We start from the raw sequence: 11177 nt of genomic DNA, 5'->3' as shown, positions 1-11177 counted from the left end.
TTGTGACCATTTTGAAGGATTTATGTCTCTAATTTCTTTCTCAGCCTGTTTATCTTTTGAGTAGAGAAAGGCTACTGATTTGTTTGAGTTAATTTTATACCCAGCCACTTTGCTGAAGTTGTTTAACAGGTTTAGGATTTCTCTGGTAGAATTTTTGGGGCACTTAAATATACTATCATATCATCTGCAAAGAGTGATATTTTGACTTCTTTCCAGTTTGTATCCCTTTATTGTCTAATTGCTCTTGCTACATCAAGAAATATACTGAATTGGTAGGGAGAGAGTGGGCAGCCTTGTCTAGTTCCTGATTTTAGTGGGACTGATTCCATTTTCTCTCCATTGAGCTTGCTGTTGGCTACTGATTTGCTGTATATTCCTTTTACTATGCTTAGGTATGGGCCTCAAATTCTTGATCTTTCCAAGACTTTTAACATTTAGGGATGTTGAATTTTGTTAAATGCTTTCTCAGCATCTAGTGAGATAATAATGTCTGTTTTTTTTTCTTGACTTTGTTTATATAGTGGATTACATTGATGAATTTCTGTGTGTTGAACCATCCCTGCATCCCTGGGATGAAACCTACTTGATCTTGATAGATAACAATGTGATGTGTTTTTGGATTCAGTTTGTGAGAGAAAATTTTATTGAGTATTTTTGCATTGACACTCATAAGTGAAATTGGTCTGAAGTTCTCCCTGTTTGTTTGGTCTTTGTGTGGTTTAGGTATGAGTGTAATTATGGCTTCATAGAAGGAATTGAGTAGTTGTCCTTCTGTTTCTATTTTGTGAAATATTTTGAAGAGTATTAGTATTAGGTTGTCTTTGAATTTATGATAAAATTCTACACTAAATCTGTCTGGTCCTGTGATTTTTTTTTTGGTTGGGAGAATTTTAATTCAGCAAAACTTTCAATCATCAAAGATCGAGAAAAATATATTCCATGACAAACCAAAATTAAATAATATTTTCCACTCTTCTGATCCTACAAAATACCACAGAAGAAAAACTCCAACACAAGGAGAGTAATTTCATCCAAGAAAATACAAGAAATGAATAGTTTCATACCAGCAAAACAATATAAGACCATCTCTCTGTCTCTCTTTCCAGCTCCCCCCAACACACACACACACTACCACCCTCAAAAATAAAAATAACACAAACTATCAATTGAAGCAGAAATTTCTCATTTCTTTGGAGACTCAAGTCATAATGATGTTTTGCTGGGGAAGACAGGTGAAAGGCTATTTTCCTAGAGCAGACACATGAAAGAGTTTTGCTGAAGTGGAGCAAGTTTTGTTGAAGCAGAAACATGAGAGGATACAGTACATTTAGAAAAAATATAAATATGATCCACAAACACTGGAAGGAAGCTTTCATGTTGCTTTACCTTGCTTTGCTGTGGTAGTCTTTGCTGATGATGCTCATCTATTGGTTCTCCTTGTACCATGTGGCTGATCTTCACTTATCATAACTTTTTAGGGAGTAAGTCACAAAAGAACTTCTTGTGTTATTCTAGTAGGTACTTCTTACATTTTCCATGGACTCACACTGATCAGGTGGACCTTGTAGTTTATTCTAGATCAAGCTGCTACTGCTGATGTGTGGTATCTGCTAAGTGGAATAGATTGCTTCTGATGGTTCATGTGTGGTCTCTGCCAAGAGTAGACCAGACTGAACCTTCTGATTCATGTTTGGTAGTTTGCTAGTTAACTGGCCTACTGGTATCCTGAAAATGAAGTTTGGAATTTCCAAACAGGTCCATTTCCCCCAAATCCTAGCAAGCTTTCTTTTCTACTATATCTGGTGGGTGGTGAGCTAGAATGAAGGTGGATGCATTTAAGAACCCTTACTCAAGTACATTTTAAAAATATAAGCCATACAATCATTTGTCATTAATATCTCTCAGCATTGAGTGACTCAATTCCCCAGCAAAGGACAAATAAAAAACAACAACAACAACAACAAAAAAAACAAACAGGTGAGCAGAATGGATGTGTAAACAATACCCATAATTCTGCTGCATTCAAGAAATATATCTCAGTAACAAAGATAGATATTACTTTAGAGTAAAGAGATAGAAAAGGATTTCTATGGTTGCTTCATCTATTCAAGGGCACCCCCATTCATAAAAGAAATATTGCTAAAGATTAAAGAACACATTAAACCACATACATTAATAGTGGGAGACTTCAACATCCAATTATTACAATGGACATGCCATTCAAAAAGAAAGTAAAGAGAGAAGTATTTAAACTAACAGAGTTATTAATCTAAAGGGTCTAACATATCTATAAATCAATTCACCCAAACATAAAAGAATGGACATTTTTCTCAAAACCTCAGAGAACCTTCTCCAAAACTGACCACATATTCAGTCACAAGGCAAGCCTCAACAGATACAAGAAGTTTGAAATAGACCTTGCGTCTTATCAGACCATCATGGATTTAAGCTGGACATCAACAATAATAGAAACAAAAATCCAACAAACTTGAAAAATTGGATAACTTTGTAATCAATGATCATTGGGTCATTATGAAAGAAATTAGAAATTAGCTGGAGGTCTGACACAGGAGAAGTTACAGGGAGCCTATGAGATTGATTCTAGCCAAGATTCCCATGAAAGGTGGTATAGATACTGACGTGGCCACCTCTTGTATCCAGGTACAACTTCCAGAGAAGGGATTGTGACATCAATCCACCCACAAAACTTTCAACCCCAAATTTTTCTTGCTTACCAGATGTCCAGGGATAAAGATAGATCATAGGCTGAGAGAACAGCCAACAAAGACTGCTGCAAGGTGAGACTCATCCCATGCAAGAGAGTCAACCCATGATACTATAATTGACAATCTGCTATTCCTGCAGGTAGGAACCTGGCATAACTCTCTCCTGATAGGCTTCATCTAGCAGCAGATGGAAACAGATGTAGAAAGCTACAGCCAAACATGAGAGTCCAGTGGAATCTTGTGAAAGAGTGTGGGATAGAAGTAAGGAAGTCAGAAGAATCAAGAACACCATAAGAATATCCAAAGTGAGCTAACCTAGAACCATGGGGACTCACAGAACCTGGAATGCCAATCACGTAACATGTAGGAGCTATACATAAACACTTTATGTATTTGTGGCAAATGTGCAGTTTGATATTCATGTGGGTCCCCTTACAAGTACAGCAGGGGCTCTATTCCATGCCTTAGGATCCCCTTCTTACTACCTGGACTGCCTTTTGGGCCTACTTAGGAGAGCATATACCTAGTCCTGCTGGTACCACATGCCACAGGGTGAGGTAGTCCACCAAGGAGATTCTCTTTCCTGAGAATAATGGAAGGGAACAAATTAGAGAGGGCTTCATAGGGGTCAAACTGACAAGAGGAGGACTGGATGGCTATAATTTGGATGTAAAGTGAATAAAAATATAACAACTAAAATTAAAAAAGAAAGAATGTAAAGCATACTTCAAAGATGCAGCAACAAACTAATCCGATAACTGGATACCAGTGAAGTCTGAAGTTTGACACTTTTCTAAGAGGTTTTAATGAACATTCATAAATGGATGCCATATTCAAGAAGGTATTATAAGCCCAATTGTCTCCCAATTCATGGAAATCAGTGAGTGCTCTTAGTTCATTTCTTCTCATGAACTTACTAAAAAGCCTACAAATGAGATTCAATAGACAATGATATTGAAAGAAAGTTGAATCTATTGAGGATGCAGCTATTTCAAAATATCCCTGTGTTATCACAAGGAAGACATCCTACCTAATGACAGCCTTTTTTCCTGATGTGATAGGAAGAGGCTGCCAACAGCATCAATGATGTTTAGCTCGAGAAGTGTTTTTTTTTAATTACTAGGAATAAACTAAACATTTTCTTAACTTTCCTCTGTCTAACTCCTTGGCTTTTTCTTATCTTTTTATATCTTGTTGTTTTAATTCATCTATTTCTTTGCATTGTTCAATGTGACTTCTCAATTCTATTTTTCAGTTTGAACAAAGAAATTAAAGTTTGTTGATTTTCTCTCTAACGAACTGTCCTTTAGCCATCAGGGAAGTACAAATCAAAACTCTGTTGAGATTCTATCTTACCCATGTCACAATGAGTATGATCAACAATACAAGTGATTACTTATTCTGAAAATGATATGGAATAAGGGAATAAGGAAATGTTGTTAGGTGTGAAAACATTGATATCTACCATGGATTCAATATGGAAGTTTCTCAGAAACATAAAAGTCAGTCTACCTCAAGATCCAGCTATTCTACTCTTGGGCATATATCCAAATGATGTCTCATCTTACTCAAAGGACACTAGCTCAAGCATGTTGATTGCTATTTTATTTGCAAAAGTCAGAAATTGGAAATTTCAATCAAAGAATGGATAAAAAGAATGTGGCACATTTACATAATGAAGTATTACTCATCTGTTAAAAAGTGACATCATGAAATTTATAGGCAAGTAGACGGAAGTAGAAGATATCGTCCTGGGGAGGGGCTCTATGTTCTGGAGTGGCGCTGCTTAGTCTGGAAGCTGGGTGAGGACTGCTAGTGCCGCGTTTGAGGAGAACTGTGAGTCTGTTTGGCCTATTCCCGTTGGTATCCTAGCTACGGTGAGTGCTGGCCAGGAGTCTCACCTGCACGGGGAGAAACGTTGAGCCTCTCACGATGATGATCTTGGATCTAGCAATTGGGAGGCAGCAGATTTGGGCAATGAAGAAAGAAAACTTCTTGAGACTTATGGGTACAGGAAAGAAAGAACACACTGGTTGTCTTGTTATAGGAGATCACAAATAAACATCTCACTTCAGAACAGGGGAAGAAGACAAGAAAATGAAGAGCTGGAGTCTCAGTACCAGCAGAGCATGGACAGCAAACTCTCAGGATCGTAGTGGGGCAGAACTGCGGCTCGATTTCAGCGAGGTAGAAGATCATGATGGAGAAAGTGATGTGGCTGGAGATGATGATGAAGACGACCTTCCTGATGCAGTGAATCCAGATGACTCAGACAGCGATTCTAAGTCTGAGAAGGAGGAGTCTTCAGAAGAGCTTCACGCTGCTGTGCATTCTGATGACACAGATGACCCAAAGAGCAAAAAAGATGCGAAGAGCAATTATAAGATGATGTTTGTCAAGTCCAGTGGCTCATAACTACCAAACACTTAGTCTTTTTTGTATTAAAAGTAAGCCTTATTGTTATAAAGCACAGTGGAGGACTGCTTATAGAGCACAGACCTTTGTATTATAGTTTTTAAAAAGGCCCTTTTAAATAACTACAAAGAGTGTTTGCTTTCAAATGCTGTGGGTTACATTTCTCTTGGCATGACTATAACCATTTTTTGTAAAGAGTCAGAGTTGTATAAAATGAGAAATAAATACTGTACTCAGCTTCAAAAAAAAATCTCATCCTTAATGGGGTAACCCAGTCTCAGAGAGTCTCAAAGAGAGAACTTGTATTTGCTTATATGTGCATATTAAAGATTAAATAAATGATAAACACATTACAATCCATAGATCTAGAGAGCTTACATATACAGAAAGGGACTAGGGTAAACACATGGATATCCTGGTAGAGAGACTAGAATAGATTTTACGGGTAGTCTTGGAGCACTGAGAACTGCATGAGGAAAATCATGTGGGGAGTATGAGAGGAGAGGAGCTTTACGGAGGGAATATAAAAGAAACAACAAGAATTGAGCAGCCTTTGAGGAGTAGTATAGAAGCCTACTGAAGTATAAACTTCTTAAAATATATAGAACTGAACCTAGCAAAGTCTTGAAATAATGAGGGAAACATAGTCCTAACTGGTCCTTTCTTGTCACCAAAGGAAACTTTCAGTACAGGACCTGGTTAGTTATTGCCCAAAGGGGTTGTAGGAAAATTCCCAAACAACTTTGCTCTACACAAGCTGTTAGCAAGGACCTCTGGTTGAAGACAACATCAACAAAACTTACTGAAAATGGAGAGGTTGAATTGGTGTCTACACTGAACCTTCATCTCTATGTGTAGTGTCTGGTACAGGATGATATATTCTGGGTAGTAAAAAGAAACAGAAACAAAATCCCTTTGATTTTACAGAGCGGTATGCCTGAAAAATATGTTAAAGCAGTGGTGGAACAAAATTTACAGGAGTAACCAACTAATGCCTAATCTTATAGCACAGTTTAAGAGATGTAACCAATATCTGACACTACTTGGGTACCAAGAACCAGATACTAGTTAGCCACAAAACCTAGGATAAAGTCAAATAATACTGGTTTTACAAAATAGAAAAAAAAGTCATAAGTTGATACTTGATGATATTCTGCTGTGTTCATAAATCTATGACTATCATAGATCAGCTGTTATGAGAGAAGCTTCCTCATGTAGTAAAAGGGAAAAATATAGAAACCCACAGACTATCATTACAAAGAGAATGAGATACCTTGAGACACTGAACCCTGAATGGGATGGTTCCATCAAATCTCTCTCCCCTCTCCACAGAGCTCAAGGATCATTATGGAAGAGGAGGTGGAAATAGTATAAGCACTAGAGGGGGAGGAAAACACTAAAATAACAAGGCCCTTAAATTAACATTAGCAAAGCTACATGAACTCATAGAGACTTATGCAACATGCAGAAGACCTGTATTGATCTGCTCTAAGTCTTCTTATGTGGATCATCTTTCAATTTAGTGGTTTTTATGGGATCCTGAATAAACCAGTGAGTGGGTAGGTCTATGATTCTTGTGTCTTCTGTAGGGTTCCTTTCCTTATTTTGGTGTGTATTTTTTGACTTCAAAGTAATGGTTTTGTTTTATCATATATTTTAATTTGTTATATTTTAAAAAGTGAATGAATGAATGAATGAATGAATGAATGAATAGGTGGAAATCTAGCTGCAAGGGTAAAGTTTAGCATCTGAACTGTCACTTGTATCTGCAGGAAGAAGGAAAAATTAGTTTTATCCAGTGAAGTGACACTGGGTATGTTAACTGTAAGGGGAGGGAGGCCCCTGAAGTCAGTACAGGATACATCCAAACATCAAATTCTCAGCAGAATGGAGATTTATTACCCTGTAGGGATAACTTGGGGGCAGGGGAGGTGGTACTGCCTCTCAAGTGGGCAGAAATAAACATCAAACAGCAAGGTTTTATTTCAGTAGTGTTGTTGTTATTGTTGTTTTTAAAAACTTTACATCCCCATTGCTGTGCCTCTCCTCCTTTTTCTCTTTAAAAACTGCCTTTTTGTTTAAACAAAGCAGAAGTGGGTGTTTAAGGAGATAATGGGGAAATCTGTGCTAAGGTAAGTTGCAGGCATCAGGAGTGGGGAATATTGAAGGAGCAACAGGATGGGCCCCAGAGTTCTGGGCTACCAGTCAGTTACTGTATTACTGTGGTTCTGTGGCAGAGGTTTTGATGGCAAATAATATATCAGTGCAAGGGAAAATCATCTTGGATTAGAGATAGGCAGAGAAGACAGAGAATGCAGAGAAGCAAGTGAGGACAGACAGAGCCACATTATGTCTCTGGAGAGGGAAAGCTTGGGGGGGAGAGGTGTCTTCTTTCTTCAGTTCTTGTGCCTACAAAATCATAACGTCATTTTGTTTGATATCTAGGTAATATATGGACCAGTTCTGAGTGTTAAGATGAGGCAGTAATGTTTTGTGTGAGGTGTCATTTTTAGTCAGAATGGAGAGAGCAGATCTCCTTTAGTCATTTTGGGCCAGGAACCAAGGTTGGGAAACATGAGCATCCCCTAGGCTTTCAATTGGAAGGAAAGAGTTGTCTCCCAAACCCTGAAGAGAGGGAATAAAAGTCTGAGGAAAATTAAGGACCTGTTGACAGGATTTTTAGACTGTTAAGAATAGACACTAGATTTGAGCAGAAAAACAACCAAAGTAAAAGGGAAACTGCCAAACATACTCACCTACCATCCATCACTGTGGAGAGCTTTTTGGGGCTGCTTGGCAAGAATTTGACCTTGATCCAGGACAAGAAAGTAAGGTCAGTCAGGAGTCTGATTTTAGGCTAGAATAAAGAAGTAGGCTTCAGGCAAAAATATGACTTTGGGTTAGGACAGAGAAATAGGCTTAGATATCTTGGTCATTTCATAATCCCATAGAAACAGTGATTACAGGCCTTTGTTAATAAACAAATAGTCTTGCTTGTTCCTTGACTATTTGTGTTTATTGCCTTACTTTTTCCCTTAACCTCAAACTGACCTTATTACTTACATGTAATTAAAATGGTATAAAAGCAGACTAGTAAAAAAATAAACCTGCTTCAGCCTCAGAACTGGCTGGGGTCATGCTACAATGTTGTCTAATTGTCTTTTTCTTTTTAATCCTCCTTCTGCTCTGTAGAACCTTTTGACTGACTGAGCTGGCTTGATCAAATCTGAGGGAGTCTATGGTGGTAGCAGAAGGCTTTGGTGGGGTGTATTCTCCCCAGACCCAAAACGGCAGGGATGCAGGAGACTCAGCAGTTATCACCTTGTGTCTTGGGTAATGTTTGGGACAAGAAAACTTGAGGGAATAGTCACCAATTATTACTGTTGGATGGTAGGGAGCAGTTACTAGAAGGTCTTTTACCTGTGAACACTGGATTTGGGGGGGTCTCAAAGACCCATCCAAGTTATGATCCTAGTCACAACACTAATGTAAGGTGGGGATGCACCTCAGAGTTAGTACAGTATATGCCCAAACACCAAATTCACAGCCCAAATGATACTTACTACCCTGAAGGAACAATGTAGGGAGGCATTGCTCCCTCTTGATCAGGCAAAACCAGACAGCAAGCAGCCAATGTTTGTTTGTTTGTTTTCAAGAGTTGTTTTTTAAGGATTAAAGATGGCTGAGTTGGTAAGCCCTAACTGGATGGAATATTCAGTGTAGGCAAATAATAAATTTTAATTGTTGGACCTTGGTGTTAATCTCAGAAATGGGTCAGTGGCTATAAAAAGGAAAGAGACATTGGGGGATAGCTTAGGGAATATAATGTAATGGGTTTTTAAGGGAGAGAGAAGAAGGTTGGGCACACTTGCCTCTAGTGCTTAGGTCTGCTAGAGAGCCCTTCATCGAACACTCCCTGACAAGTCTCTTGTTTAGGACTAGTTGACCAACATATAACGGACTCCATAGATATTTTTGTGTGCTTTAATTGGGTTAGTCTGATATTGCTCCACAAAAAGACAGATGTAACAAACAACCAGTAAATGTCCATGCATTCATACAGACACCCACATAGGATGCCCCAACTAAGAGAAGGCAGATTTGGGAAGACATATGTGTAGAGTAGAGTAAGGGTGAGCAGATGGTTACTTATCTGTCATAGGCCATGACAGACAGCAGGAAGCATTCAGCTGTCCCAAAGCCACAACAGAACAAAGTTGTGTTTCACAGGCATACACATGGAGGTCTGTTCCATGTACAATGAATCCTATCATCATTATAAATGTAACTGATGTCAAAAAGCCAGTGTACACAAAAGCTCAATGGCTTATAAACATGTATATGGTGGAATGGTTTGGAGCTGGGAACATCTCTTAGTAAATTTATTAAGCTGATATTTCCTATGAAGATGATGATGTATATTCCAAGTAAAAGCATAAAGAAGATGACACAGAATGGAGAACCATCTGTTAACCCCAAAGGATGGATTCTGTCACTGTAGTGTGGTTTCCAGGCTCCATCTCTTTTATGAACTGTGTCTGTGGAGAAAAATGATGAAATCATTTGTCTAATGTTCTCATTCTATATAAGCCTTCCTGTATATAGTTATTCAGTAGCTCAATTAAATGTTTTTTATACCAAAGTGTACTTACCAGTGTTCTTAATATTGTGGGTACATGAGAATGGTTGAGCCTCACTTTCTGATATGCCATGTGATTTCTGTTGACAGTACTTCCCTCGCCTTCTATTACAGGCAGATCTGTTTCCTAAGGTTCAGATCCAGTTTCAGAGTGATATTGGGATTATCATTTTGCTCAATGATACATTGAAATTCAAAACATACCTCACAGCCAGTCTTCTCATAAATCCTTCTCTTCGACCACTCCTCCTTTTATTTGTATTTACAGAATTTCTGCCCATCCACCAAATCTGCTGGTTCTGCTTTTGGGGAGACTTCCTGGTTCATATCAAAGTTAAGAATTTGGTATATTTCTCTACAAGGTCTATTCCTTGGTGACATTAGCATATTTTAAGTTAACAACTTGAAGGTGGCATTTTAACTTTATATTTTCATATAAAATTATGTTTACATCATCATTTATTGTAAACAAGTTTTGAGAATAGTCTGATGAACACAAAATTTACCTTAATCTTATGATATTATTTAATTTAGTTAGTGGATGTTAGTTTAGGGAATGTTAATCAATTTCTTTTGGACAATCATCTTTTGAGTATTCCTTTTGGATACTCAGCTTTACTTTCAGAACTAGTAACATTGTTATGTAAAACAAGCCTTGGGAGCAAACAAAGTAAGTACTGATGTGTAGGGTAAAATAAAAGAAGTCATCCCATGCTAACACTGGCTAAGCAAAAGCCAGTGGTTTTGGTCTGATCCCAGCAAGGAGGACAGACCTAGACTGTATTCTTTCCTTTGAGCTAGGGTCTGTCTCACCCACACTGGCTCTGCATCTCCAGAGCTCTGAAATCACTCTCTTCTCTGGGCTTGCTAAGTTCCCCTGGCTGGCTGTTGCCACACCCAACACAAATACCTGCAAGCAGTTGGGGTGTATTCCCTTGTACAGCATGCTCTGTTGCTGTAAGAAAGGTATTTCTCTGGCACACACTTGAGTCACCATGTGAAGGAAGACACCACACAATTTTAGGTTAGAATCATTAGGTACCACAATCGCTGGGCACAAAACCTACCATCTCTAGTTTTGTAAACTAATCTATGTTAAATCACTCAAACAGACATTCTCTGACTTCCTACATTCTCTCAGGCTCCCTTGTTCCCTCTGGTCAAAATGGAAGTTCCTATCTCTTGTCTCCCTCTTCTTCTCTCCAACCCAGAAGTCCTGCCTCCTTCTTTCCCAGTGATTGGTTTCTTGTAATGTTTCTTCATTAGGGAAAAATGCCATCACACAGATTAATTTAAATAACAATATTATTTTCACTTACTTTTCTTAAGGAAATAAGTCAAAAGAAGTATGTCTGTATTCAAAAGTCATTTTAATCTGGTAACATAAAATATTAAAC

The 11177-nt window shown here is 38.2% G+C and overlaps 2 pseudogenes; one reads left to right on the top strand and one right to left on the bottom strand.

Annotated features, from left to right (window-relative positions):
* Window positions 1–4660: 4660 nt before the first annotated feature.
* Window positions 4661–5141, top strand: Smapl-ps1 (small acidic protein like, pseudogene 1; annotated as a pseudogene).
* Or5p83-ps1 (olfactory receptor family 5 subfamily P member 83, pseudogene 1) lies at window positions 9135–9661 on the bottom strand (annotated as a pseudogene).

Source organism: Rattus norvegicus, chromosome 1 (genome assembly GCF_021556685.1).
Source record: "Rattus norvegicus strain SHRSP/BbbUtx chromosome 1, alternate assembly SHRSP_T2T, whole genome shotgun sequence".
NCBI lineage: Eukaryota > Metazoa > Chordata > Mammalia > Rodentia > Muridae > Rattus > Rattus norvegicus.
Note: the sequence above shows the minus strand (reverse complement) of the source record. Positions and strands in the feature narration are given on the sequence as shown.